The following is a 27436-nucleotide window of genomic DNA, read 5'->3' on the forward strand; positions in this document are numbered from 1 at the left end:
CCTCCTGGTGTATCTAGCACTCCTCCCAGTTTTGTATCGTCATCAAATTTGCTGAGGGTAAACATAGGTGTTACATTTGTTCTGCAAACAGCAGTGTGATAAAATGCAGAGAAGCCTGAGCTGTCTGGACTAGCCAGGGGCTGCCAGTGGACTCAGGTGATGCTCTGATCTGCCAAAACAGCCTGGGCAGAGGACCTTGTTCAGAGACTGGTTGGGTATTTCTCCATGATGAAACCATTGCATTGCACCATGTATACAAGACCCATCTGAGTCTGTTGATACTGTAAGACTATGTGGTGTCAGGTTATATAGAGGGTGATAGTGACCCATATACTCCTCAGAACAATTTATCTGAAGTTTCTTCACCAATTGTTTTTTTTTTTTAAAAAGATCAATCTTTACTACACTGTAGGTGTTGAATCTTCCAGTGGGTGTAGCAAAAAAAAGACAGGATGCCATTTGTTGAAGTTTTTTTAATTGTAGCCCCTACATAGGCAAAAGGACTACTTTTAGTCCAGTGTTGTAATGTTTAAAATGTTTTTTAATTTTTCAATGAACATGAGAAGGAATATTAATGAATCTAGAACAAAGAGCATTGAAGTATGAATTATTCAGAAGCAGTAGTGTGAAAAAAGAAGTCCTGCTTTACAGGGCAAGAAGTCTACTCAGCTGACCCCTAAAGTAAAGCATTTAATGTAACTGGTAAGAATAGTATTTTTGCTCAGTCTTGTATGGTTAGTTGTCTTTAGTTGGCCTCTATCCATGAATTTACTGAAGTAAAAATCATATTTCATTTCCAAGCTTCTTTCCCTTAGACGCTGTAAAACAGTTGGAGACATTGGCAATGAAGAATCTGTACAGCATGTGCTTTGTTTATGCTCTTTGGCTGGCAGATGGAAGAGGCCAGCAAAATTAATGTGTCTCTTTGTTACCAGAGAAGCAATTTGTTTTCCTGAAGAACAATATCAAGGTTTACACTATGCCTTCTGAGAGCTGGTCTGACTCATGGCAATATTAATAATATTATTAAATCTGCTCCAGTCTGGGCAGAGTGATGTATGATTACTGTTTATACATTTGTAAAAACCTGTTTTGCGTTTCTGCCATTTGCACAGACAGTGTAAATTCCCCCAAAGCTGCAGGTCTTCCAAGCAGAGCCAAAGGTTAGCTGACGGTCCTCTCTGGGTATGCGTCTAGAATAAACTGTTGTGATAGTACCTTCTTGGTCTGCTGAGTGCTGCCTGTAGCCAGCTGAGCTTTGTTACAAGGTGCGATGTTCTTCATTGATGGTTGCCTGGTTTTGCAGCTGTCACTTCTGCAGTGCCTTCAATGAGCTACTCTAATTGCTATGATGGCCTTATTAGATCTATGATCACAGCTAACGTCATATAAACATCAACATCTCTGATACCAAATGCTTGTGAGGTGCTCTTGCAGCTTTGTAGAGACAGAAACTCATAGATCTGAGTAAACAAACTTTGGATGTTTTTATAGCACCTTAGCTCTTCTGAATGTTTAATCCTGTGGTAGGTGAATGGTAAGTGAGGGCTAAAGTGCACCATGGCTGCTGAAGCCCAGACACAGATCTAAGTTAACAGCCTGTAATCCACACCTTAGGTTGTGTCTTGCTTCCCTGGGCAGTAATTTGCTTGTGAAGTGCTACCTCTTGAGTCTGATTCAGTGCCTATGACAGTGATGGAGCAAACTGCTTTAGAAGTTCCCACAGTAGCAGGGAAAATAAACAAATCTACTGAGTTTTGAGTCCTCTAATTATCATTGCAAAAATTATCATCTTGCAAAAAAGACACCTAAGCCCACAATAAGAAGTTTTGTGTTCATGATACTTGTGCAAGTCCTTTGACTTCATTTCCTTTAGGGGAATGGAAAGTACAGTTTCAGTCTTACAATAAGCTAGCACAAACCTTTGAAAATTCAAGTTCCATAAGCCAGACATATTGCCTGATAACAGAAGGAAAAGCAGAGTCTTTGCTAGATGAAAGGATGCATATACGAGCCTCCTGTGTCTGCTAATTGCTCCACGTACTTCTGTGTGTTTCCTAATTGTTGCCATCCTTATTTCTTCCTGGGACTGAATTTACTGTTCTAAGCTAAATATCAATTTCCAAGAAAACCTGTAGTGTTTGTTGGTTGTTTTTTTTGTTGTTGTTGTTACATAGTTTTATATTTGCCTTAATGATTCTGTGTCTGATCTAATCAAATCTGGTATTTTTTTCCATATTGTTTCAGGAAGACTTCAGTAAATTAGCATTTATTATCAGGATGTGCAAGTCATCAAATGGAATTAAAAAAATACAACCTCATGAATGTCTGTTGTGGCTTTGTGTGGCAAGGTTTTGGTAGTGGGGGGGGCTATAGGGGTGAATTCTGTGAGAAGTTTTTAGAAGCTTCCCCCATGTCTGATAGACAATGCTAGCCAGCTCTAAGACGGACCTGTTGCTGGCCAAGACCAAGCCAATCAGCAACAGTGGTAACACCTCTGTGATAACATATTTAAGAGGGGGAAAACACCTGTGGTGAAACAGCAGTTGAGAGAGAGGAGTAAGACTGTGTGAGAGAAAGAACTCTGCAGACACCAAGATCAGTGAAGAAAGAGGGGGAGGAGGTGCTTGAGGTGCCAGAGTAGAGGGTTTTCCCTTGCAGCTTGTGATGAAGACCATGGTGAGGCAGGTTGTTCCCCTGCAGTCTGTGGAGGTCCACGGTGGAGCAGATATACACCTGTAGCCCACAGAAGGGACCCTGTGCTGGAGCAGGTGGAAGCCTGAAGGAAGCTGTGACCCTGTGGGGAGCCCGTGCTGGAGCAGGCTCCTCGCAGGACCTGTGAACAGAGGAGCCCAAGCCAGAGCAGGTTTGCTGTCAGGGCTTGTGACCCCGTGGAGACCCACACTGGAGCAGCCTGTTCCTGAAGGACTGCACCCCGTGGGAAGGACTCACATTGGAGAAGTTTGTGGAGAACTGTCTCCTGTGAGAAGGACTTCTCGCTGGAGCAGGGGAAGAGAGTGAGGAGTCCTTCCCCTGAGGAGGAAGCAGAGGCAGAGACAAAGTATGATGAACTGACTGCAACCCCCACTTGCGTCCCCTTGTGCTGCTGGAGGTAGAGAAACAGGAGTGAAGCTGAGCCTGAGAAGAAGGGAGGGGTGGGGGAAAGGTGTTTTAAGATTTAGTTTTATTTTTCATTATCCTACTCTGATTTGATTGGTGAGAAATTAAACTTCCTTTTCTCCCTAAGTTCAGTCTCTTTTGTCCATAATGGTAATTAGTGAGTGATCTCTCCCTGTCCTTATCCTGACCCATGATGGCCTTTCATCATATTTCCTCTCTCCTGTCCAGTTGAGGAGAGGGAGTGATAGAGTGGTTTTGGTGGGCACCTGGCACTTATCCAAGCCAAACCAAAACTATGTCTCATAACATTGGAAAGATAATTTCTTCTCCCTCTTTCCCTTTCAGTTTATTCCTGTCATGCTCACTTTATGAAGGTTTTGTCCATTTCTATACTCAATTTTTTCGATCATCATGCAAAGAAGAAAAGCCAACTAGCAGTAAAATAGAGATTAGGTTTATTTAATCACTTGCTGGATTAGTTTTGCAACAAACAAAATCCTTGTGAGGTTCCATAGGGTAATTATCGGTCCATGTGAGCACTGATATACTCCATGACACCTATGAGGCTTGCTTTGTACTAATTCAGGATTCCAATACTTTAAACACCTAGCTGCATTATGAGACATCACTTATTAATGCACTACTGATGTATCTTTGTACATGGAAAGTATTCGGTTTTGTACTAATTATCCGCAGTATCCTTAGGAATTGTGTCAGGAGGGACCTTAAAAAGCCTGTGGGCTCAGTTGCTCTGTTGAGCAGAGACTCAAGGAGATGAGTCTGAGCAGAGGACTGCTAAGTGGAAGGTTAAAAAAAAAAAATCTCCAAAGAACAGTGTGCTTGAGGGGGCATAAAAAAAGATGTTGAAGAGCAGCAAGTGCCCTTAGAAGTCCTGAAGTTTTATTAGCAAGAAGGGCCACTTTAGTTAGATTAGTTTGGATTCAGGGGAAGCAAACTGAACTTTTAAGCGGTGGTATTGTAATCCTGCTCGGTAAAAGCCTTACTTCATCAGTTAGGGAGCAAGTCCTCCCTGAAGAGCACTGTACATATCCTGTGACACATAGTTTTGAAACTGTGGAAAGTGCAGACTTTTAATAGTAAGGTGAAATGAACAGTTTTCCTCTGCTGTCACAGAAATCAAGAGTTATGTTATTTTTTGATTGCAAAGTTTAGGTCATTGTATATTCTATATGTAAAACTGGGCAGAGTCTTTTCTGATCACTTCAACAACTTTTTTTTTTCAGGATGAAAGGAATACTTCTTGCAAGGGACAAGAAAGTTGATTGTCTTTCATACATGCAAAGCATAATAAGCCATCATAATATTAAGAATTGTGGCTATACAGTAAATGCATCAAATTCTCCATGTATCTTGACAGAAAGCACATCTTATCTTGGAATCCAGAGTCACTCAAAGAGTTCCCAGTTAGCATTGAAAAATTTTTTTTGCATCACACTGATAGTTATGTCAGAAATGACAGGTGCTTTTTAAAACTCGCATTTTGTCTTTTCATTTCTTGCTGAAGCTCTAGGGGCAATCTCGACACTTTTTCTCCAAGCCATTTCCCATTCCCTTGCAGTATTCTACCTCAGCATCATACAGTGATGTACTGTAGCAGCTGCAGTAAAATAACTTCCATACCACCTTCCCTGGTGTATTGCTTTTTGGCAGTTATTTGCATTTATTCTTTGGGGAACTGGGGACTGACCCTCTATGGTACCTTCTGGGCACCATCACCTATCACAGTAGGGAGACAGAGGAAATGGGTTTTCTGTGGGTATAAGAAATCGAAATGCCATAGGAGGGACTGAGGTTACAGGAGTACAGAAAAGGCAACATTTATTGTGGTGGAGAATTAGAAAGGAGTTTGGAGGACTGAAGTCAGTGGGTGTGGCTGGTGTTGGGAACACAGGATGCTTCTGTAAGTAAACAGATTTAATCAACTCTCTACAAATCAGTTCTGTGCTTATGATTGACAGCTAATTAACATTGCAAAGGATGTGCTGTTTTTTCAGTACCTCTGGGCTTGAGGATAACAACCACTGAACAATTCTTTCTAAAGTAATTTCATTGCAGTTCCTTCCTATCCGACTGTACAAATCCCAATTCCTTCCAAACAGAAAACCTCCTGGAAATTTTCTCATAGAGATACGTTAATATAAAGCCTCCTGCAAAACAGATAAACAAGTCCCAGATTAATGAAACTTAGCTATACTGTACTGAAAAGTGTCTGAAATTTTGGAGACATCATCTCCCCATCTTAATTATAGTGACAGCTATTAGTCAAAGAACAAAGTTAATCAGATGTTCTGGGGATTTTTTTAGGTTTTGGGTTGTGGTTTTTTAATTTTTATTTTTCGCTGCAGGAAATACCTACCCACAGAAGGCAATTTATATGGGTGTCTATTGTGCACACTAGGAGCATATAACTTTCCCTGAGGTTTGAGAGTAACTAGGTAGTTCAGCCTGAGCTTCCATACAGATGCAAAGTAAGATTTTTTTGGCACTGAAATCCACAATCTTCATAATTTGGCAGATTAAAAATTTATTCTGAGTTGAAATAAATATGTGTGGTTAAATCAATTGTAATAAAACCCTTACAATGTGTAGGGAAGGCACCTTTTTTTACCTGTCCGAAGGATAAAATTTCACAGAAAGGCAGGAATGCTTACGCCTGGTGAAGGTGATTTCTTTCTTGCCTTTTCTTGTAAGCATGACTGCTTAAAGTTAAATGTACATGGCACTGAATTTACCCTTACTGACAGTCAATTTGCATAAAGCTAAAAAATCAGGTTAGATTGCAGTTTTTCTTAGAATTCATTTTTTCTTGATTCACAGAATCATAGAATAGTAGGGGTTGGAAGGGACCTCTGTGGGTCATCTAGTCCAACCCCCCTGCCGAAGCAGGGTCACCTACAGTAGGCTGCACAGGATCTTGTCCAGGCGGGTCTTGAATATCTCCAGAGAAGGAGACTCCACAACCTCCCTGGGCAGCCTGTTCCAGTGCTCCGTCACCCTCAGAGGGAAGAAGTTCTTCCTCATGTTCAGACGGAACTTCCTGTGCCCCAGTTTATGCCCATTGCCCCTTGTCCTGTCACTGGGCACCACTGAAAAGAGCTTGGCCCCATCCTCGTGACACCCACCCTTCAGATAGTTGTAGGCATTTATAAGGTCCCCTCGCAGCCTTCTCTTCTTCAGGCTGAACAAGCCCAGTTCCCTCAACCTCTCCTCGTAGGGGAGATGCTCCGGTCCCCTCACCATCCTTGTAGCCCTCCGCTGGACTCTCTCCAGTAGCTCTTCATCTTTCTTGAACTGGGGAGCCCAGAACTGGACACAGTACTCCAGATGGGGCCTCACGAGGGCAGTGTAGAGGGGAAGGAGAACCTCCCTCGTCCTACTGGCCACACTCTTCTTGATGCACTCCAGGATCCCATTGGCTTTCTTGGCAGCCAGGGCACACTGCTGGCTCATGGTCAACCTGTCGTCCACCAGGACACCCAGGTCCCTCTCTGCAGAGCTGCTCTCCAGCAGGTCCACCCCAAGCCTGTACTGGTGCATGAGGTTGTTCCTCCCCAGGTGCAGGACCCTTCATTTGCCCTTGTTGAACCTCATCAGGTTCCTCTCTGCCCAGCTTTCCAGCCTATCCAGGTCACGCTGAATGGCAGCACAGCCTTCTGGTGTATCTACCACACCTCCCAGTTTGGTGTCGTCAGCAGACTTGCTGAGGGTACATTCTAACTCTTCATCCAGGTCGTTGATGAAGAAGTTAAACAAGACTGGGCCCAGTACTGACCCGTGAGGGACACCACTTGTCACCAGCCTCCAACTAGACTCAGCGCCGCTGATGACAACCCTCTGAGTTCTGCCATTCGGCCAGTTCTCTATCCACTTCACCGACCACTCATCCAGCCCACACTTCCTCAGCTTCCCTAGGAGGATATCATGGGAGACTGTGTCGAAAGCCTTGCTGAAGTCAAGGTAGATAACATCCACGGCTCTCCCTTCGTCTACCCAGCCAGTCATGTCATCGTAGAAAGCTATCAGATTGGTCAGGCATGATTTCCCCTTGGTGAATCCATGCTGACTACTCCTGATAACCTTCTTTTCTTCCACTTGCTTCATGATGGCCTGCAGGATAAGCTGCTCCATCACCTTTCCCGGGATGGAGGTGAGGCTGACCGGTCTGTAGTTCCCTGGGTCCTCCTTCTTGCCCTTTTTGAAGATTGGAGTGACATTGGCCTTTCTCCAGTCCTCGGGCACCTCTCCTGTCCTCCAGGAGCTCTCGAAGATGATGGAGAGTGGCTCAGCAATGACATCCGCCAGCTCCCTCAGCACTCGTGGGTGCATTCCATCGGGGCCCATGGATTTGTGGGCGTCCAGATCACTTAAGCGATCCCTCACACAGTCCTCCTCGACCAAGGGAAAGTCGTCCTCTTTGTAGGCTTCTTCTCTTACCTCCGGGGCCTGGGATTCCTGAGGGCCAGTCTTAGCACTGAAGACTGAAGCAAAGAAGGCATTCAGTAGCTCTGCCTTCTCCGCATCCTCCGTCACCAGGACACCCGCCTCATTCAGCAGCGGCCCCACATTGTCCCTAGCCTTCCTTTTGCTGCTGATGTAGTTGAAGAAGCCCTTCTTGTTTTTGACATCCCTTGCCAGCTTCAATTCCAGGTGAGCCTTGGCCTTCCTCGTCGCATCCCTGCACGCTCTCACTACGTTTCTGTACTCTTCCCAAGTGGCCTGTCCCTCTTTCCACATTCCATGGACCTTTCTCTTCTGCCTGATCTCCGCTAGAAGCTCCTTGTTTAACCATGCAGGTCTCCTGCCTCCTTTGCTAAATTTCTTTCTCAGGGGGATGCATTGCTCCTGTGCATGGAAGAAGTGTTGTTTAAAGAGCGACCAGCACTCATGGACCCCCCTGCCTTCGAGAGCCCTGGCCCACGGGATTCCTCCCAGTAGCTCCTTGAAGAGGGCAAAGTCAGCCCTCCTGAGGTCCAGGGTTTTGATCCTGCTTATCGCCCTGCTTCCTCCACGCAGGATCCTGAACTCGACCATTTCATGGTCACTGCAGCCGAGTCTACCTCCAACCTTCACATCCTCCACCAGTCCCTCCTTGTTTGTTAACACGAGGTCCAGCAGCGCGCCTTTCCTTGTTGGTTCCTCCACCACTTGCATCAGAAAGTTATCATCGATGCTCTGTAGGAACCTCCTGGACTGCGAATGCCTAGCTGTATGGTCTTCCCAGCTGATGTCAGGGTGGTTGAAGTCCCCCTTGAGAACCAGGGCCTGTGACTGTGAGGCTGCTTGCAGCTGCCTGTAGAAGGCCTCATCAACCTCCTCCTCCTGGTCAGGTGGCTTGTAGTACACACCCACCATAATGTCACCCGTGTGAGCCTGTCCCTTAATTCTAACCCACAAGCTTTCAATTCGTTCCTCATTTGCCCCCGGGCCAAGCTCAATGCATTCCAGTTGCTCCCTCACATATAGAGCAACTCCCCCACCTCTCCTTGTTGGTCTGTCTTTCCTAAAGAGTCTGTAGCCATCTATGACAGCATGCCAGTCATGCGAGTTGTCCCGCCATCACGTTTCTGTGATGGCGACCAAGTCGTAGCCGTCCTGCTGTATAATGGCTTCCAGCTCCTCCTGTTTATTGCCCATGCTACGTGCATTGGTGTAAACACACTTGAGCTGGGCTGTCAATCTCACCCCTGGCCTTGGCACGCCAAGCCTATGCTCATCCCTAGTGAGCTGGGCAATATCCCCTTCCCCCTTCGAACCTAGTTTAAAGGCCTCTCAATGAGCCCCGCCAGCTCGTGGCCAAGAATTCTTTTTCCCCTTTGAGATAGCTGAGTTCCACTTGTTGCCAGCAGGCCCGGTGCTGTGTACACCTCCCCATGATCAAAGAAGCCAAAATTTGACCCATGGCAGCAGTCCCTGAGCCACCTGTTAACCAGGTGAGTTTTCCTGCCCCTTTCAGTGCTCTTCCCTGCCACTGATGGGATGGAGGAAAACACCACCTGCGCCCCTGATCCCTCAACCAGTCGCCCCAGTGCCCTGAAGTCCCTTTTGATGGCCTTGGGACTTCTTTCTGCTACCTCGTCCCCGCCAACCTGCATTACCAAGAGGGGGTAATAATCAGAAGGCCGGACCAGACCAGGGAGTTTCTTCGCAACATCCCTAACTCGGGCCCCAGGGAGGCAGCAGACTTCCCTGTGAGATGGGTCCGGTCGGCAGATCGGGCCGTCTGTTCCCTCAGAAAGGAATCACCTATGACAATGACCCTCCTTTTTTTCTTAGTTGAGGCAGTCGTAATTCTTGGGGCTGCCTGACTCGTTCTAGGCAACCCCCTGGATGGAGCCTCACCTTCACCCACATCCTCTGTGGCCGGTCCCTCACATTCCAGAGCCCCATATCTGTTGCTTAAGGGCAACTGGGCAGGTGAGGGAGGCCGGGGGGAGATTCGCTTGCCACCCCGAGCAGGGACCCGTTTCCAGTCCCCCCCATCTCTTAGGCTCCCTCTTTCTGCTCGGTGGCAAGAGGGTTGGGGGTTCTCTGCTTTCTGTGGAGCCGCCTCCTGCTGCCTGGGCCTCAGGGAGGGCAGGGTGCGGCTCCACCAGTCGATCTCCCTCTCACACTCCCGGATGCTCCTCAGCCTCTCCACTTCCTCCTTCAGCTCTGCCACCAGGCTGAGCAGGTCATTCACCTGCTCGCACCGAACACAGCCGTTGTCTCTGCTGTCCTCCGGTACGAGCGCCAGGCTCAGGCACTCCCTGCAACCAGAGACCTGGACACCCGCGTTCTTGCGTGGGGCCTCCGTCTGGGTCCCCACACTCCTTCGAGCAACACCTTTACCACGGGTGGTAACCATGGCTAGAATATCTCCTGGAAGAGCGATGCCCACTACTTGAGTTGCCAGAAGGGGCGGCTGTACCCTGCCAGTCGCCTTCCCCGCTCGCCCTGCCCGCGCGAACTGCTGCGCGAACTGCTGCGCCGCTCCCGGGCTGCTGCGCCGCCTCTGTTTGCCGGCTCTGTTCGCCCGCGCTCCCTGGGGGCTGCTCTTATCCCTGAGGGGGTTTGGCCGCTGTCACACTCGACTCCGCCCCCGCTGAGTCAGGTATGGTACATTCAAAACTGCAAATGTTCACAGTTAATTGAGGAAGTTTGTTTCTGAAGGAGTTGTATCTCAATCTGCATTTTTTTTCTTTGCCTTATTTTTTCTAAGACTTGAAGTCTTTTATTAAAACACATGGGAAAAGAGGTTTGCCAGCCTTTGTCTTACTCTACCTGTATAGTCTTCTGACCTGTGCTTGTGATTTAGTTGCATCAAGCACGAGGAAATCGTTTGAGTTTTAATTTGTTTCTAATTATTCCTTTCTCAGCAAAATAAATGCTATCCAGTTTTGGGGACTGATGCTAAATGCTCTTGTAGAGGATGGTATTTACATTTTAACATGGAATTAGACCAGGATTGAGCACAATTATATCTGCTGTCATAACTGAACATTTAAAGTGTGGCTTGTTGTCACCATTGAGAGCAGGGCAGCAATAAACAGAGTGGCAGATGCTCTCTGTTAACCCCCACCCTCCCGCCAGAAGAAGGGGAAAAGTGAGAGAGACTTACAAATCAAATATAAAAAGTTTTACTGATAATACTAATCATATTGATAATAAGAGAAATAATGCAAAACATACAAAACCGACACTGAGTTTGTCGAAGTTGGGTGCCGGGGTGCTGGTGTCCCGCCAGCAGCTGCCGGGCAGCACCAGGTAGTCCCAGACTGGCCTCAGCAGTGGATAGGAACTTGATTTGGGAATGCACAGATCAGGATCTGGATCAGGATCACAGGCAGACCAAGGAGCAGGGTCCTCTTCAGCAGCCAGCCATGGACGAAGAGCACGAGACCCTCATGAGCTTTAAACTGAGTATGACGTGCGTGGGGCCTTTTTCTGCTTTCCTTTCCTACCGTTAGCTCACTGTTACTGTAGTCATTAGGTGTTACCAGCTTTGGAGCGGACACTGTCTGTAAAATAACCAGCCAACTTCAGAAAAATGCAGTTACTTAGAAGAACTCAGCTGTAAGGAAGATTCACTAGAAGAGAATCGGTTCTGTTTTAACCAAAACCAGGACACTTGGGTTTGTGGCTTCCAGGGAAAATAGAGCTTTCATCATTAGGAGAACTTTATATTTCTCTTTATACAAATATTTCTGGTAAGGGAAGAAGTGACTTTGCATTTTGAATAGGCAGCGTTCAGCTCTGTAGTTATACCTGGCATTGAGACTTAGGACGAAATTGGAGGTATGCTGGGGCTCTCTAGGAGAGTAGATTGGCTGTCTATAGAGACACATCTTGCTGCCTAGCGCAGCAGATAAGCTCTGTCTCTCTCTGACGTAGAAGTTTTTTGTTGTTTTTTCCCTCCATCTATCTCTTTATCCCTTCTTATGTCAGAAACTGATTTTAGCTTTTAATTCAGATGTGCATTTCTCAGAAATCAATACATGGGAATGCAGCAAATTCCTTATTAACTCATCTGTGTTCATCTTTGACTTTACATTCATGCTGCCTGAGGATCTCTCTTACATTTACCCATAATGAACCCATGCGTTCTTTGTATCTCATGGTTTCAGGGCTTGATGGGAAGGAGAAATAAGCATGCTTTGGTTTTAAATAAATGTTTAGTTGAGAAGGTCAGCTTCTAACAGCTGTTTTTTTGGAGTTTCTACACAGTCTATACAACAAATGATTAAAGAAAAAAGCTTATATTTTAACACTTCAGTAGCCATTCTCTAATGGATGTAGTAGGTTCAGAGCACAGAAAATCAGACCTCTCGTAGATTATAGACTAGGCTGTTAACTTTTTTTATCATATGCACGTTGTCTAGCTTTCTGTATGAATTCATTCTCGTATTTAATGCCATGATAATTTTGCCTTCACAAATACTACTGTATCTGAGCAAGTGTTAGACAAAATAGCACTAGCAAATTGTTATTTCCTACTAAAAGGTTTATGTACTTTCTTATCTGTATATTATATCTTAGACTACTTATATGGAAAAGCCTGGCAATTGGTGTTAATTAGACTAAAATATTTGGTGAAAGATAGCATGTGCTGTTAACTGTTGAGCTGTAAGATGAATGAGTTCCTGTGTATTTACTAGTGAAAAATTATTTTATAGACAGACCAGTGGTGTCACTTCAACCACGCTACAAGAACTAACCAGAAAACTGCTTTAATAATGGGAGCTGTATCTATGTGTTCTTCCGTTGTTGCTTATTCAGTAAATCAGAAAAGAATCTCTCTCATATCTGGGGCTTTAAATAGTCCCTTTGCCACTGGCTGAAAAGATGAGCAAATGTACCCATTTTTTTAGGTATAAATTTTTCATTAGCAATTTAGGTAAAACCTGAAACTCAGATTAGGAAAGGGAAAATGAAGATTGATTTTTTGTGACACTTATGCAGTTGTCGGTGTATTTTTTTTATTGAAAGAGGCAAATTGTTATGGCCATGTTATTTATAATATAGTTGAGCAGCAGACAGCAATTATTCTAATTAAATTTAAGCATAGATGCATGATGAACTGATAGGCAATCTTGGATTGGGTTGGAAGTTGGAAAGCAATTCAAAAACAATGATAAAATCCTCTCCTGGGTGTAGTTTCCCCTTTAAAGTTTATGGATAAACTTTTCATTTGTATTTTTTTCACTCTAATTGCAGCCATACAGAGGTCACCAAACTGATATTAAGTTCAAGGTACTGGATAATGTTAAGTAAACAGCAATGTTTGCAGTAGATTTACTAGTATAGGCTTTTTTTATAGCTTGATGTCAGTGATTTTGAATTAACTCTATGGAAATGGCTCTTTTAGCAAATCCAAAATGGAGAGCTTTCATAAGCTATTGATTATCTGCTAGTGCATGATAAGGAGCAGTAAAGGTGTTCTAAGTCTTCCATTATGTTTTTTGCCTATCTTTTCTAGTTTTGTGATTGAAAGTCTGTCTCCCATATGCAATCTCTTGATACGTAGGTGGTTTTTTTTTTTAAAGGAAATGTTATTGGCAAATAGTGAAGTATGAAAAGTTTAAAATTACAAAGATGTGATGTTACAGGTAATTAATTTTTATGTATTTGGGAGTATACCAAGACAGCATGGCAGATTAAAAAGAATTGTCAGTAAAATTGGCAGTAATGTTAGTATGTGAATACGTGAACCTGAGAAATGTTTTCTACAATCTCTCTTACAGGCAGACCAGCACTTCACTTGCTTAATATATTGATCTGGCAGGGCAGTCACTGTTCAGTATCTAAGATTAATTTGTGATTTTAAATACATATGTGTTTCAGATAGAGAAGTTAAGTTGTCTGCTTTTCATGTCAAGAACAAGCAAAACCACGCTTTAGCTTACATAATGTAATGAATGTTTAAAGAAACCTGGTATTTCAGTTATGGAAAGCCCTGTTTCTGGTTGAGAAAATTATAGCAAGGTTGCAGAACAAGTGAATATAGTCTGAAAGATACTTTCCTGCTGCCAGTTTTAACCAAGTTGCACTTCAGAAACAGAGTTGATATCTGTGGGTAGGAATAGTGATATGTCACAGTTTGCACTAAGTACAGGAAACCTGCTTTACATGTGTGATTACTTTTGTGGAGACCTTGCCTTGTGTGTTTGGTACATACTGGAGAAAGGGGCCAAAATAGTGAATTTCGTTGAAAGGTAGAACAGGAAGACACATGGACTTTTTTATAATGTGGAAAGAGAATTGGCTGAGCATGATTTACATGCTTTAGGTTTTCACTAATACTAGTCTTTCTTAAAATGCACAAGTGGAGATTTTAAGAGAAAATGGATCAAGTTTAACTGAAAACTGAGAAGTTTTGGACAATATATAGTTAAAAATTAAATAGGAAGAGAAAAATATAATTGCAGATCATCTTAGAAGTTGTGTTTGCGGTGCGAGAATCACACTTTGTTTATTGCTAGGACTGGGTTATAGAGTGACCTGTGATATGCAGTGGCTATGGGGCTCCCTTGCTGGTGCAGGAGGAGCAGGAACTCTGGTAGTTCACCAGAGTCCCGTGTGGGCTGAATATTTGGCTGGTGGCGAAAACAGGCACATTTTCTAGGTATTTATTAAATTGTAAAGTGAAATATTGGAGGCTTAATCTCAAAACAGATTCCTTAAAGTATCAAGAGTAAGGGGGGAATAAACCGGTTAAAATGACTGATTTTATCATGTGCATAATTTTCTTCTTTTTCCCAAGTATGGAAGTGTTCCAGTAATTGTCTGATATTTATCATCATGGTTAGCAACTTACTGGGAACACTAAAGGGAGAATACTCAATTCTTAAAGCTTTGTCAGAAGGTACAAAGAAAAACGGGTTCCGATTTTGCTTGGAAGAAGTAACTGTGGAGCTGTAATTAGAAGTTATTTCCTTTCAGAAGTGAAAATTACCTACTTTGATTCAAACTGTGGTCTGGCACATCAGCCACATAAGCCAAATATATAAAATGTTTTAGAGACACCACCAGGATTCCTGTAGTACAGGTTCACTAGCGTAAATTACCTTCTTGGTTGTGTGGCAGAACCAATGCCAAAAAGCTGTTCAAATAATAAAGTACAAAACCTGCCAGTCACCCTAGTCTTGGTTGAAAAGATCGTGTTGTTTCATGTTATTGTATTCTTCGTTCTTTCTCCAGTTTTCATTTTCAAGTTTGTTAGAAAGAAGAAAAAGAAAAAAATCCACCTGCCTCATAACTAAGAAAACTTTAGCATAATGCATGAGATCACACAGCTAAAAAAAATAATTACATGAAGACAGTAGAAAAGTGTGATTCCTCACTTTTGCGAGATATCCCAGAATCTGGGGTGTGAACCTGACTTGCTTTCTGTGGTGCCATTAAGGGATTTCAGATACAAAGTGATCAAGCCTGCCTTTCCTCAAAAACCAGAGCTTCGGGAGAGGAAAGAGTGCCCTCCCTGTCTCATTCTGAGCTCTGGTCTGTATTTTGAATATACAATCAACTACTTGCATGATTTAATTCCTGTCTTGGAAATTTACCATGATGAAAAAAAGCCACTTTCACAATATGCACATCTGTTTTCTATTTCATAAAATTGCATTTGTTATGGCGTGAAGTGGAGCTATTGTCAAAGATGAAGCATATGTATTAATTTATTTGATCCTAAATGTCATTTAGAAACATATAAAGGTTTTAAATGTTGACATTTAGACAAAACAGTTTTGCAGTGATGCTTTGTCAGTGAACTTCACTTCAGAAAAATCCTCATCTATGTCATAACACTGGTCCTTGTAGAGATAATTATAATTTCAATAGCTAGGCTATCCGATTAAACTAGCTCATTAAACTAGTTCATTAAGGGTCAGGAAGAATGATTCCTCTTTCAACTTGTCACAATGCAGAGGGTGCAGATTATATTAGTTCTTTAGTTAATCAAATAATGATTCGTCACTTAAGGTTTTGCAGATGAGTGCAAGTATGGGAGATAAAGTAGCAGAGGAGCTTCCTCTCTGGGGCAGAAGTGCTAACCCTCAGAGGCTGCGGGAGGCGCTCCGAGTGCTGATGCCTTTTGATCACCACAGAGTCTTGTGGCCCCACTCTGAAACAGGGCAGTAGGATCTGCTCTCACCTTCTCGCCCTCTCACCTTCTCGCCAGCAATTTTGTGACATTCTACACCCAAGAGCACGTGATTTGGCGCAGACTTCCTCACCAGGCTTGGCATTCACGGTATGGCTCTTGATAGCAATGTAGGCATGGCAGCTCAGAGCTCAGCTTGGGCTACTTTACCTGCTTTTTCAGTTGCCCCTCGTCTTTTAAGGCTAACTTGTGAGTCTCCTTGATCCACTTCAGCCTGTAGTACGTATGTGCCCTTGTTCCATTTACTGTTGTTGTCATGTTTCCAAGGCAGTGTTTGCCCTTGAGGGGCCAGCAGCCTTCTCAGCTGTGCCGTCCACGTTGGGATCACACCAGGGACAGAGCAGCCAAAGGAGCTTCGCTATCTTAACCTGGCAGCTCAGTTTCTCCCCAGTGCCCTGAGCCGATATCCAAAATGTGAAGAAGCCAGAGAGAATGTGTTGTGCCATGCCAAAGAGCTTTTCCCTGCCTCCAGCCATAGGGTGGGGAGGGGGCAGCCTACCATTACCGGTACGATTATGTTTGCCTCTGCTCTGTGCTATTGTTAATGCTTCTGTACAAAAACCTGATCAAATCCTAGCAGTCTAGCCTCCAGAGCACAAGGACATTTGTGGTGAGCTGGAATGCCCTCTCCTGAAACAAGATAATGCGGTTAGTCTGTATTTGGCTGTGCCTGACAACTGTATTGATTCTTACCATCTGAGAGAAATATGCATTTAAAAGAAAGATGCATTTAAAAGAAAACAAAATTGGGTTGATATTTCACAGAGTTTTGTTGATATTTCACAGACTTTTGTATTTTAATGAAATTGCACTTAGAAATGAAAAAAAAAATCTTTATATCATTACAGTAGTCTTACACTGTTCTTTAAGTATTTCCTAGTTTTTGTGAACCTGTGTCAAGCAGCAGTAGGTATGTTTATCTTGGGTTTTACAGCTTGCTTTTCAGCAGCTGTTTCCTTGCCTCATTCTGAATCCTGAACAGCAGTCATGATAATAATAATCCTGCCATCAAGAATTTGAAATATAATCAAGGAAATAGACTTTATAGTTTGTATGGAAAAAAAGTGAAATGTCAAAAAGGAAATGTTTATTGTTCTTTCATCAGTCATTGGAACAAGTAGAACCTCCAGATTGAATTCTTCCTTTTGTCTAAATTGCACAGGATATTATACTTGCATGCCAAGGCAGGAGGCCCATTGCATAATGCATTTCATTTAGTCTGCGGCACAGGTTCTCTGTTGGAGACATTTCTTATAGAGCATGTCAGATATAGAAAAAGCAATTTAGTAAGCACTGTGATCAGATCCTGATGAAATTCAATTCTTCTTTGGACCTGCTGTTCCTGGAAGTCATCATTGATAAAAATAGTCTCTATTTTCCTCTTTGCTCTGATTCATTGTGCTATCTTGCTGCTCTTTCAAAATACTTTTTTCCTCTCAAAGGTGGCTTGTTTTTACAAATAAATGAAAGGAATTGTGTTTTTTGACAGCTTACTCTGTTAACAACATGATCTGTCAGGATATTTGAATTTTACAGTTTCCATTTTAGTAAACTGCATGAACATCGGATGCAACAGAAAGCTAAGAACACAACCACCGTGGATTATACTGAACAACAAAACAAGGCGCGAAAACCAATTTTACAGTTAGTGCCAAATTTAGAAAGCGGGTACGTTTTTAATAATCATCTCATGTCTTAGTTTTTCCCATCAGTTAGTAAAACACTTCTTGTACCCCTAGAGAAGACAAGTGGTTAGTTCAGACATGTCAACTGGTGGTTCCTGTTTAACTAGTAGTAGTGATAAAATTGCCCTTGCACCCAAGTGCTACACAAGCAAAGCTAATCTTCAGGGATGCTGCTCAATGCTGCTCTTAGTTCCTTTTCATGTCGAATGTGGACATTTCACACAGTCTGGGTAGGCTCTGCAACATCACTGGTGGTAAGAAGTATTATTTTAACAGTGTGAACCTTCAGATGTACGTACAGTGATGCAAACAAGTAAGAAGTATGGATTAGGTGAGTTGGCTGCAAACCTCTAGGTTTGAGCAACATAGATTTTGAAGGAGTTGGTTTGCTTGTGTAGATTTGTCCTTTCTGGGAGAGCAGTTTTTGAGGCACTGAATTGTTGCTATATAAACCTATTTAGCTCCTGTGACAACTTGAACAGAACAATTTTCTGCAGAGGATTTACTCTCCATTCTGTGTTTCAGCTTCACAGTGTGTTTTAAATCTCTGCTTGGGGTTGTCTTTCTCTGTCTTTGTATTGGCTTTCAGATGAGATCTTAGCCAAATGTTTGGTGTTCTGCATTGTGTCAAAGAGGAGGGTCAGAAAATCCCATTCACTCTGTATTCCTGTCCATCTTTGTATTGCATTAGCCCTCAAAGAGCAGCATAGGAAATTCTGCAAATGCCTGATGCAAGGCACTGCCTCTCCCTGTGTTTGCTCACTGATCAAAGGGAGCATCTGTAGGCACTTGTAGCTATCAACAGGAAGGCAAGAAAAGGAGGAGAATGGTGAGATCCTGCAAATAGGAGATTTGATGTGACATACTCAGTCTAACAAACAACAAGTTTTTGGTAGTATCTTCAGCTGAATATACTTTCTGAGGGTCTTTCTTGCTTTTTGGATTTACTTCACTTGTAGTTGGTTAACTGCATTGAAATATTTTCTGCATTTTACTGACATGCAAGTACTTGATGATGGATTTGTGTTCATTAGTGTTTTGTCACAGCCCTTGTAGTACTGGCGAGGCATCTGAAGCAGCAGCAAGAAATGGTGTTGGAATGGTTTTGCAGTTCTTCCTGCTGTTTGATTAATGTGTGTTGAAAATAGCGTATGCATTTCTGCACAGCATGGTTATAACTTCACTAATTTCTAATTTACATCTTATATTTTAAACTCATGTGTTTCTCAAGAAAGCACAAGGAGAACCAGTGAAACCATAATGATTCATCAACTCATCAAAAACTTTGTTGGTTTAATACAGTAGGGCTCTCTTTGAAGGGGTTCTGGATGTCAGCATGGAGTAATGTATGTCCCTTTACTAGTATTTTATATTCAGCAAAAAGCTGCTCATCCTTCTTTGCATAGAGATGAGAGTTCTGATATCTTGATCAGCAAATTCATCAGCTAAGCTAGGAGTGTGATGTGTGTTGAAGGTCTCCAGGCGTTATTCAAAGTCCATCGGGCACAGTTAGATCTTTCTAACTGGGAAAGCTGAAAAAATAATATTTTTCGGGCTTTAAAATGCTAGCATGAAATGTCTCATGTTGACTAATTGCATTAATATTGACCACCCTGTTCTGATAAAATACACGTGTCTATGTTGCTTTACACTATGAGAGAAACCCAAGAAAAAATGATGGTTAAATGCAATGCATTGTTTTCTTTTGGAATGTTTCATGTTGTCAGTAAAAGCTATAATTGTAAAATACTCTATAATTCTCTGCACCATCTAGAAAACAACATGATACACACAAAAACATGGAAATAGGAGACAGTGCTGTATCGTATGTTACAAAGCGTTATGTGCATCTTTCTTAGTTGTGTTCAAAGCAGTAGAGACTATAAATTGTCAAACACAAGAAAGAGCCTGTGTGTTTCAGTGATTTAATCCAGTTTGTTAAACTCATTTGATATATTTTAACCCGAGCAGAGGAGCAGGGAACTTTGGTCTTATTGCCTTGAAAATCACTGAGCCACTTAATCAGTGCAGAATTCAGTTCCTTGTGTCCTTGGCTAGGAATTTGGATGATTGTACAGATTCATGCCCACAGCTTGGGGAAAGAGGGGAGTTCTCGAGCATATGAGTCCCTGGCCTCAATTTTTATAGTTGAACTGCACTTGGTGCTACCAGTCAATAAAAGTACTGGTGTTCCTTGGGGGTATCGGTGCATGCTGCTTGACGTAAGGGCAGCACAAGGCCTCGTGGAGTGATTGATCATCTGGAAGCAGCAGGAGGGATTGCTGGCAGCTGGGAAAATGGGAGGGCAAGGCACTGGGTTTGCTTGCAGTTATTGATGGAGGATGCTGGTGTGGATGAAGGCATGGGGTAGGGAGGTGGGAGAGGGTCACGGCTGTGATGCTTAATAAATGTGAAGACTGAGAAGAAGAAAAAAGAAGTACTTGAAAATGCAGAAAAAAGGATGACTTTTATAATCTGCGCCAACTGGGTGACACAATGCCATCAGTCTTCTATTGTTGGAAGCAATCTCTGTTGCAACATTGTCAGCTGAGCTGATGCAGATCAAAATACCTATTTGCCATCATATGGAAAAATATCCTTCTTAACTTCTTTCCCAATTTAATGAATATTCTAATCTGCTGAATCTGAATAAATTAGAATAAGCTAGTATTTAGGAATTAGGTATGCTCTTTTCACAATTGAATCTATGTTCTTCTATTCTCAGAGAAAAATGCCTGGGGATACGTTTCAGATTTTTCAGTATTAGACAATTTACTGAAATCCTCATAGAAAATGCTTAACGGTTCAGCATTAATCATCTTTTAAATGTCCTGCGTACCTCCATGGAACACATCATCAGTGTGTAGATGAGTGCTTTAGAGTTCCTAGGACAACTGAATAGGTAACACAGGGCTTACTATGACTTAGGAAATTATTTTACAAGAATATCAATTTGTTTGGTAAGATTGTGATGTTGATGGGTTCTCACAGCCATGTTAGTAATGCGTATATTGGGTAAAGGTCAGTTAACTGTGTGTCTGCAGAAGAAATGCCACCACAAACTGACAGATTGAAATATTAATGAAAGTAAATACTCCTTTTTTGGTGGATTGTTGCTCAGAGCACTGTGATGTATCTTATTTTGTTCTACCAAATGAATATTTTCATGATGTTCCTTTTTTTTAATAGTTATTTTTTTAGCAGTATTTGTGTATGTCTTAATAACTTCATCTTCCATGTGAATTAGTGGGTAGAAAATGTCTTGCCATGTTTGAATACAGTATTAAATTCTAAAGATGTAGTTTTTGTCCCTTTTGTTAGTAGATTTCATACAGGATAATAGACATAGGAGCGCTATGGGTGGGAAGCTCACTTTGGGGAATCTAAACAAAAGTTTGGGAACGCCTCCTTTTCATATGGTTTTATCTTTTACAGTAGCTGGTAATGTTTACTGCTGCCTGTGTAGTGGCCTTGACCACTGACTCCCAGGAGCATCTGGAGGCAGGCAGGTGGGAGCTGAATTGGTTGTGAATTATCAAAGCAGCTTCACCCTAGTTTGTGAACCTGTGGCTGGTTCATGGTCTGTTGTCTTCAATCATGTAAAAGGCAGCTCTTATTAATAAATTACCTGCACAAAACCAGGCAGTGTCCTAGTTCATTAAGATTAACTGTGTTTCAGTTTCCTAGAAACAATCGTTTTTGTGTTAATAAGAAAAAAGAAAAAGGTCTGTGCAGAAAATCGTGTTGTTATTCTAACTCTAAAAATGTGTCATTTCCTCCCTGTTGCTTCTTAGCTTCCCTGGAAGTAGTCCTTCATGAATAGATATGCTTGGCAAATTTAGCTTTGCATCTCAGGTAGACCGTGGAAAAGACAGAAAATTTGTTTTTTGAAGCAGAGCTATCCTTGGTGTTACCTGTGCAACAATTGTGGTCCCCTAGAGAAAAAAAAAAAATTCTCTAAACTTGTAACTCGTATCAAATACCAATAAGTGCTTTTCTTTTCTTTCTCATTTAATACTTGCCACTTGATAGAATCAGTGCCTTGAACGAGTCTGTGGTAACTTCAGTTCAGCATAGCGCTGTATATGATACAGCATGGGTAGCTAATTTGAAATCCTAAGTTGTCGTTCAGTCTTGCAGTTAGATTCTGGTATTTCATGAGTCTAATTTGTAATTATTTAGTAACAAACAGACAATATTGAGAGAACAGTGTTAGATACAGGGAGAACTGAATTATTGACCTGAGACCTTTTAAATCAGTTAAAAGCTGTGGTTCAATAATGCATGAAGTCACTATTCTGAGGAGGTATCTGGGTAAAACTGTAAATGTGCAGCATTAAGTTCAGCTCTCACTCCTAAGAGATTGAACCGGTTTTTATTTCATTAACTTCAAGTAGAGTTTTTCTGACCTATATGGCTTTAAAAATCAGGAAGGTGACCTCAGGGTGAAAATACAAAGAAAGGAGGGTACTTCATTCAGGTAAAAAAGCTTCCTTGAAGTTGCTATTCTCTTGCTTTTTTTTATCTTACTTATTAATTGTTATTTAGCAAAAATGACTCTCTGTAGGTTTTTTGGCAACAGGCTGATTTTAAACTTGTAGCAGCTTCCCAGAGAAGTTCAAGCTGACATCTTCCAAAGACTTCGTGCAGTGCTGAGAAGCAATGTGTTACCCTCAAAAAGTGGGTGAGAAAAATCTCAGGGGAGGAGGGTGGTGAGGGGAGTTATAATTAAGGAAGGAGGGGGTGACAGTTGGCAGTCATTTAAACAATGAATCAAAAGTGCCCGTGTAAGAAGACAAAACCCCTCAGTTTCAGTTTTTAATCAAATAATTGAGTTATTACATGTAACACATGACATTTTACTTTCTATTGAAAGTCTGGCAGTCATGGACATCTTAAAATGTTTGAAATAAAATAATGTACATGCAAAATGTTTGGAAAATATGTAAGTTTAAAAATGGTCACTTTTGTTTTATTATGCTTGAAAGCGCAAGATGAATGTTCTGCATATCAGTTGTAAATTTCCTTTTAAGTGTTTCATACTGTATTTCAGTCACCATGTAATGGTGAAAAAAAAACCGTGTTTTTACACAGATGCCTAGACATGCTGTTTGGATTATTGAATGCAGCTGACATCCTAAGTTTATTAAGCTCCTTGTTTAGACATAAATTAAAACATCAGTTGCTCTTTTTCCTCACTATCCTTAGTAGGAGCTTAAAACACTCTTGCATGAATGCATGCAGAGATTTATGGCTTCCTTTGCAAATTTTGGGACTAGTCAATTATTTGCGGTTTAAAGATCTTTTGCTTTAGATTTTTTTAATGTATTTTTCAGGTAAGAAAAAATAGGGAAATTTCTGCCAGTCATTATTATTTTATTATTATCATGTTTATCATCATGTTGTTATCCTATTTAGACATCTGTATTCTAGCTGCGTGTCACCATTTGCAATGGGGATATCAGCTGAAAGAGTTTCACTGCGTTATGAAGATATGTATGCCGAAAACAGAAAAGCGGGCAGAGAAGGCAACACCAGTGACATGCTCAGCTGTGGTGGTCAGGTTTTTTATTGTTGAAGAAAATCAAAAAGAGTTTTTATGGTTCAAGTATGTTCAAAGATGTAAGCAGGAGTACGGGTGTCTGGAAGCTCAGTTTCTCTCCTCTCTAGGGAAACAGGGCTATTGCCTTTCTACTGAATCAACAGGATTTTTTAAAACAGATCTGGCTCCACTATTGGCATCTCTTCTTAACAGAAACAATTTGCAGCCAAATTTTGACTAACTACACAGGTCAAAGAGCAAGACATGAAAAGAGTGTAGCATATTGTAGCAAATTAATATAAACGTCTTCCAGCTACACTGAGTGCATTAGAACAAAGCATTTGAATGAATATTTGCTGTTGTATTTTTTTTCTTTTCTAGCCCTTTTGATTTTATAACAGTAACTTCTGGTAATTTCCAGTCATCTTTCCCATGACAGAAACTCAATGCTGCTGCTTTTTGAAGTGTGTATCATTTGGTGACTGGGGTAGGCAATGGCACTGTTTTATGATGTTTGTGAATAAACATTTTATTATTCACTGATCATTTCATAATGAATTAGGAGACATCTTTCTGTTGAACAGAGCTGAAGGAAAGATTCTCAGTGCTCTGTCCTGACAGCCCCCAAGCAGTGAAGTCTTGTTTGATTTCATTGAAAAGGAGGATTGTTTTGACTCATCGCCCTCCCAAACATAGCTGAGAAGATTCCTCTGTGTAGGAGTACTGAGAGTTTTCGTTGGTGGTTTTTCATAAGACGACTGAATATGTACAAAGAAAATGTGAAAAAACTTGCGGCACTTCATTAAGTATGCAGCCTTCAGTGCTTAAAATTGCAGTCTTTTGCAGGTGCACCTCATCCTCTCTACTCTGAATAATTGAGTATAATTTGTAATTCTTACTGTATTCTTCCCACTGTTTCTGAGGTCATGTAGGAGTGGGTTGAGCAGCTTCAGTACTAGTACAGATACCTGGGGATTCTCCCCTCTCTCCCTATGGGAATTGAAAGCTTGCTCCTGCGCTGCCTCATGTCTCTTAACCTAAAAGTTTCTGGATACACAGGTCTTCATTAATTTTCTGTCGAGGCCAAATCGCCTTGAGAGTATTTTGTAAGGACGGTTGTCAAAGTTGGCTGGAAATCTACACGCACTATATCAAATAGTTCTGTGGTATCCATGTGCTAGTGATTCCTAGAGGGAACCACAGAAAGTCTGAGAGACTGGATTTCCCTTTACAGAAAACTAGACTTTCCCTGGTGTATTGTAGTCATTTATGTGTTTGCTCAGAGTGTTTCTATAACGTTGGCTAATTTTTCCTGTCACAAGCCTCAGGCTTCATGGTGGCATCACCCTGGGATGCTTTTAATTTTGGTGTTACGTTTGCCACCTGCTGTTCCTCGGGTACCGAAGCACTTCTCAGGAGGAGGTTACCTAGCACAGCTAGTTCATGTGGCTCACTCTTGCCTTTCTGTAGAAACCCATCTGTTCTTGACCTCCTGTTACTCTTCATTTGGCTTGTTTAGTCCATTGTCTCTTAACTGTGATTTCTGGTGGGACCTGCAAGTCATTCCTGCATGGGGAGGGTGCTGGCACGGGGACCCATCTGAGTTCTTTCACAGTGAGCACAAAAGAAGGGGGGGAGGGGGTGGAAGGTTTTGTGCTACTACCTTATTCTGTCTGAGCTTTTTTTAAATTTTTTTTTTTTGCCTTGATCATCTCTTGGCCCTGCAGACTCCCTGGCAGGCTTCCTGTCACAGTTCTGTTTGAAGGATTTATTTTTTTGAATTGATTAATATTTGAGAACATTTGCAAGTTGGGTTTTGGGTTCTTTTTTTTGGCCTACTTGCTGGCATATTCTGCTATATTGAAGCACCTGGAAGTCTATTAATACCAAAACCAATAACTGAGAGATCTCTTCCCTAATGGGGAAAAGTAAATACATTACTGCATATTTTATCCTAAGACTGACAGGATCTCCTTGTTTGTTTTTTAATCACCTGTTTCTGCCAGAGCTTGTGAACCCTTTTGTGTTCTTCACTTGGAAGTGGCTGGTTTTTCAAGGCCTCTTGTTTATTCTGAATAACCTTCCCTGCACAACTGCGTAGCCGTGCTGACTTACCTTGCCCTTTCTCAAGACTGTCTCAGTAAAAACCCCATGTACTTTTCCTTTGCCTCCAGCTGAGTGTCCTTAAGCTGTTATGGGCCCTGCAAACATTTTGGTCTTTCAGTAATATGTTTTCCCTTCCTTTTAATGAGCCTCCGTTTTTTTACAGAGTCTCTTTTGAGGCAGAGTATGCCACTGATCCTTTTTTTCGTCTTTTGCAAGGATGTTGACTCTAATACGCAATGGAGGATGTCGCAGACCCCGTTTTGTAATGTTTGTTTACCTACTCTGCAGAGCTGCGAGGAGGCTCTACCTCCTCTGCTTCAGTCAGGAGCCACCTTCTATCTGTATGTGACCATGCTCTTTCTCTCAAAGGGCTGAGCAAAGCCTCATCATCTCTCAGAACCTCCTAGTGAGGAGGGCGGTGGGTATCGTACCATTGGGGGCTGCCGATCTCTAGCAACAGATGCTAACTGTGATATGCAGAACAGTTTTGGGGGCAGGACTGGGCTTTGGGGAGCTGCCTTGGGCCCCCTGAGCCCTGACGGCCTTGCTGCCAAGTGGCACTGCATCAGTACGACCTGGGAGATTTTGTGAGCACGTGTTTGTACCTTTCAAGTTTTACTGTGCTCAAGAAAGAAAGAAATATCCCTATGTAATAATCATAGTTATTACTGCTATTGACCAAAGCATGTTTTGACTACAAATTTTTAAAATAATTATTTCTCATAAAAAAGTATATGTGCACCTTCTGAAATGATCCTACATGTGCTCTTACAAATTTATTAACATACTTAATGGCTGCTTCTTTGTGCAGTTATGTTTTCATAGTTCTAATTTAAGTTTAAGTGAAAAAGATACTTGCATTATCTATGGATTATTAAACCAGTATGAAAGTACATTTAACTTTGCTTCAAGGCACATCAGCTTATTGAATTCAAAACGGCTTTAAATTATCCCTAAACATTTCAGCAGACTGCAACTGATCTTGTTGCATGATATCTTCTAGTTTATGAGCAGCCCATTTCAGGGTGTAGTTAGAAAAACAACTTAGATGAAACCCATTAGATTTTTATTCCACCTTTCATCCTTAGTTTTTTTATACTTCTGTATAAGAAGTAAACTTCTTAGTTTTCTTATACAGCTTGTTTCTGTTCCATTGATTGATTTCGTTCTGAGGAGTCACTTTAATGGTGGCAGCGTGGGATAAAGTATCCATTGTTCAAGTAGAACCAGATTAATTTCAAATGCAGTTTTTCTAAATGCTGCTCTCAGGCTTCTCCTTGAATTGGAAAATAAAGCTTATGTCTTTTCCATCTGAATTATATATCCAACAATTTTTTTTTTAGTCTAGTTTTGGTGGTTGGGTACAGCTGACAGCTCATTATTGACAAGGCTAGATCCATCACTGTTACTCTAGCATGGACTCGGATGTTTCAGCTCGGCCTTCAGTATTGTAATGATGAGGTTAAAACTTTGCCAGCCTTAGCAAATTAGATTGTTTTTGTTGTGGGTATGTTTTTAACTGTAATATAGATTTGTCTGAGAGTGCTTCGATCAATTTGTAAATTTAAAAATAGTATTGCAGTGTCGTGCAGTTTTAAACATAAGCTTATCTCTCAGCATGTAACTTTTATGCAGCCCTAAAGCATTTTAAAAATTCAAATCTATGTCAAATATATCTTCTTGAGCTTGTCTTCCTCATTACACTTTTAAGAGTTTAATTTTTTAAAGAGTCAAAAGTGGGAACAGGCATGTGACAAGGACCTTACTTGCTCATTGGGAACTGCAGGAAAAGCCACGAGCAGAGACACAGAGTGAGGAGAGTACCAGACCCATGTGGGTAGGCAGATGCTCTGCACCCAAAGCTGAGAGCTGTGTAACCATGCGTGGCTGCAAGCCCTGGCTCACGACCCTGGAATAGCCTCACTGGACCTCAGTAACCTGTAGGAATGACTTCCGGGTGGGCAAACCGTGGGCACAATAGCTTGTGTTATTGCAGATGAACATGTGGCTACACATCCAAAAGTACAAGAGGGGCTATTAACTCTGCCCTCTTGGAAACTGCCTGGCATCCATTCATGTCTTGCTCTCCTCCTCCTGGCTCACCTCTTTTTCCTCTAGGTTTATAGATGGGTATTGCTAAAGAAATTGCAAATTTCTTCCAAATCTCAGCAGGGGGATTTCTAAAGGCTGTGCCAAAACTTGGCCAAGCGTGGACTAGCCTCATTCCTATTCCTATGCTAAATTTCAAGTTCCCTCTTGCAGAACATAGAGCATTAGAGCTTTCCAAAGCAATGGCTACCAGGATTAGTTGTGTGTGGAAAAAAT

At 41.9% G+C, this 27436-nt stretch overlaps 1 protein-coding gene across 22 annotated transcripts in view; it reads left to right on the forward strand.

Annotated features, from left to right (window-relative positions):
• The window catches only part of PCDH15 (protocadherin related 15), a 1100829-nt gene that overhangs the window by 820830 nt on the left and 252563 nt on the right, over window positions 1–27436 (forward strand). The window lies entirely within an intron of this gene.

The sequence above is a fragment of the Opisthocomus hoazin genome, chromosome 6 (genome assembly GCF_030867145.1).
Source record: "Opisthocomus hoazin isolate bOpiHoa1 chromosome 6, bOpiHoa1.hap1, whole genome shotgun sequence".
In the NCBI taxonomy this organism is placed as follows: Eukaryota; Metazoa; Chordata; class Aves; order Opisthocomiformes; family Opisthocomidae; genus Opisthocomus; species Opisthocomus hoazin.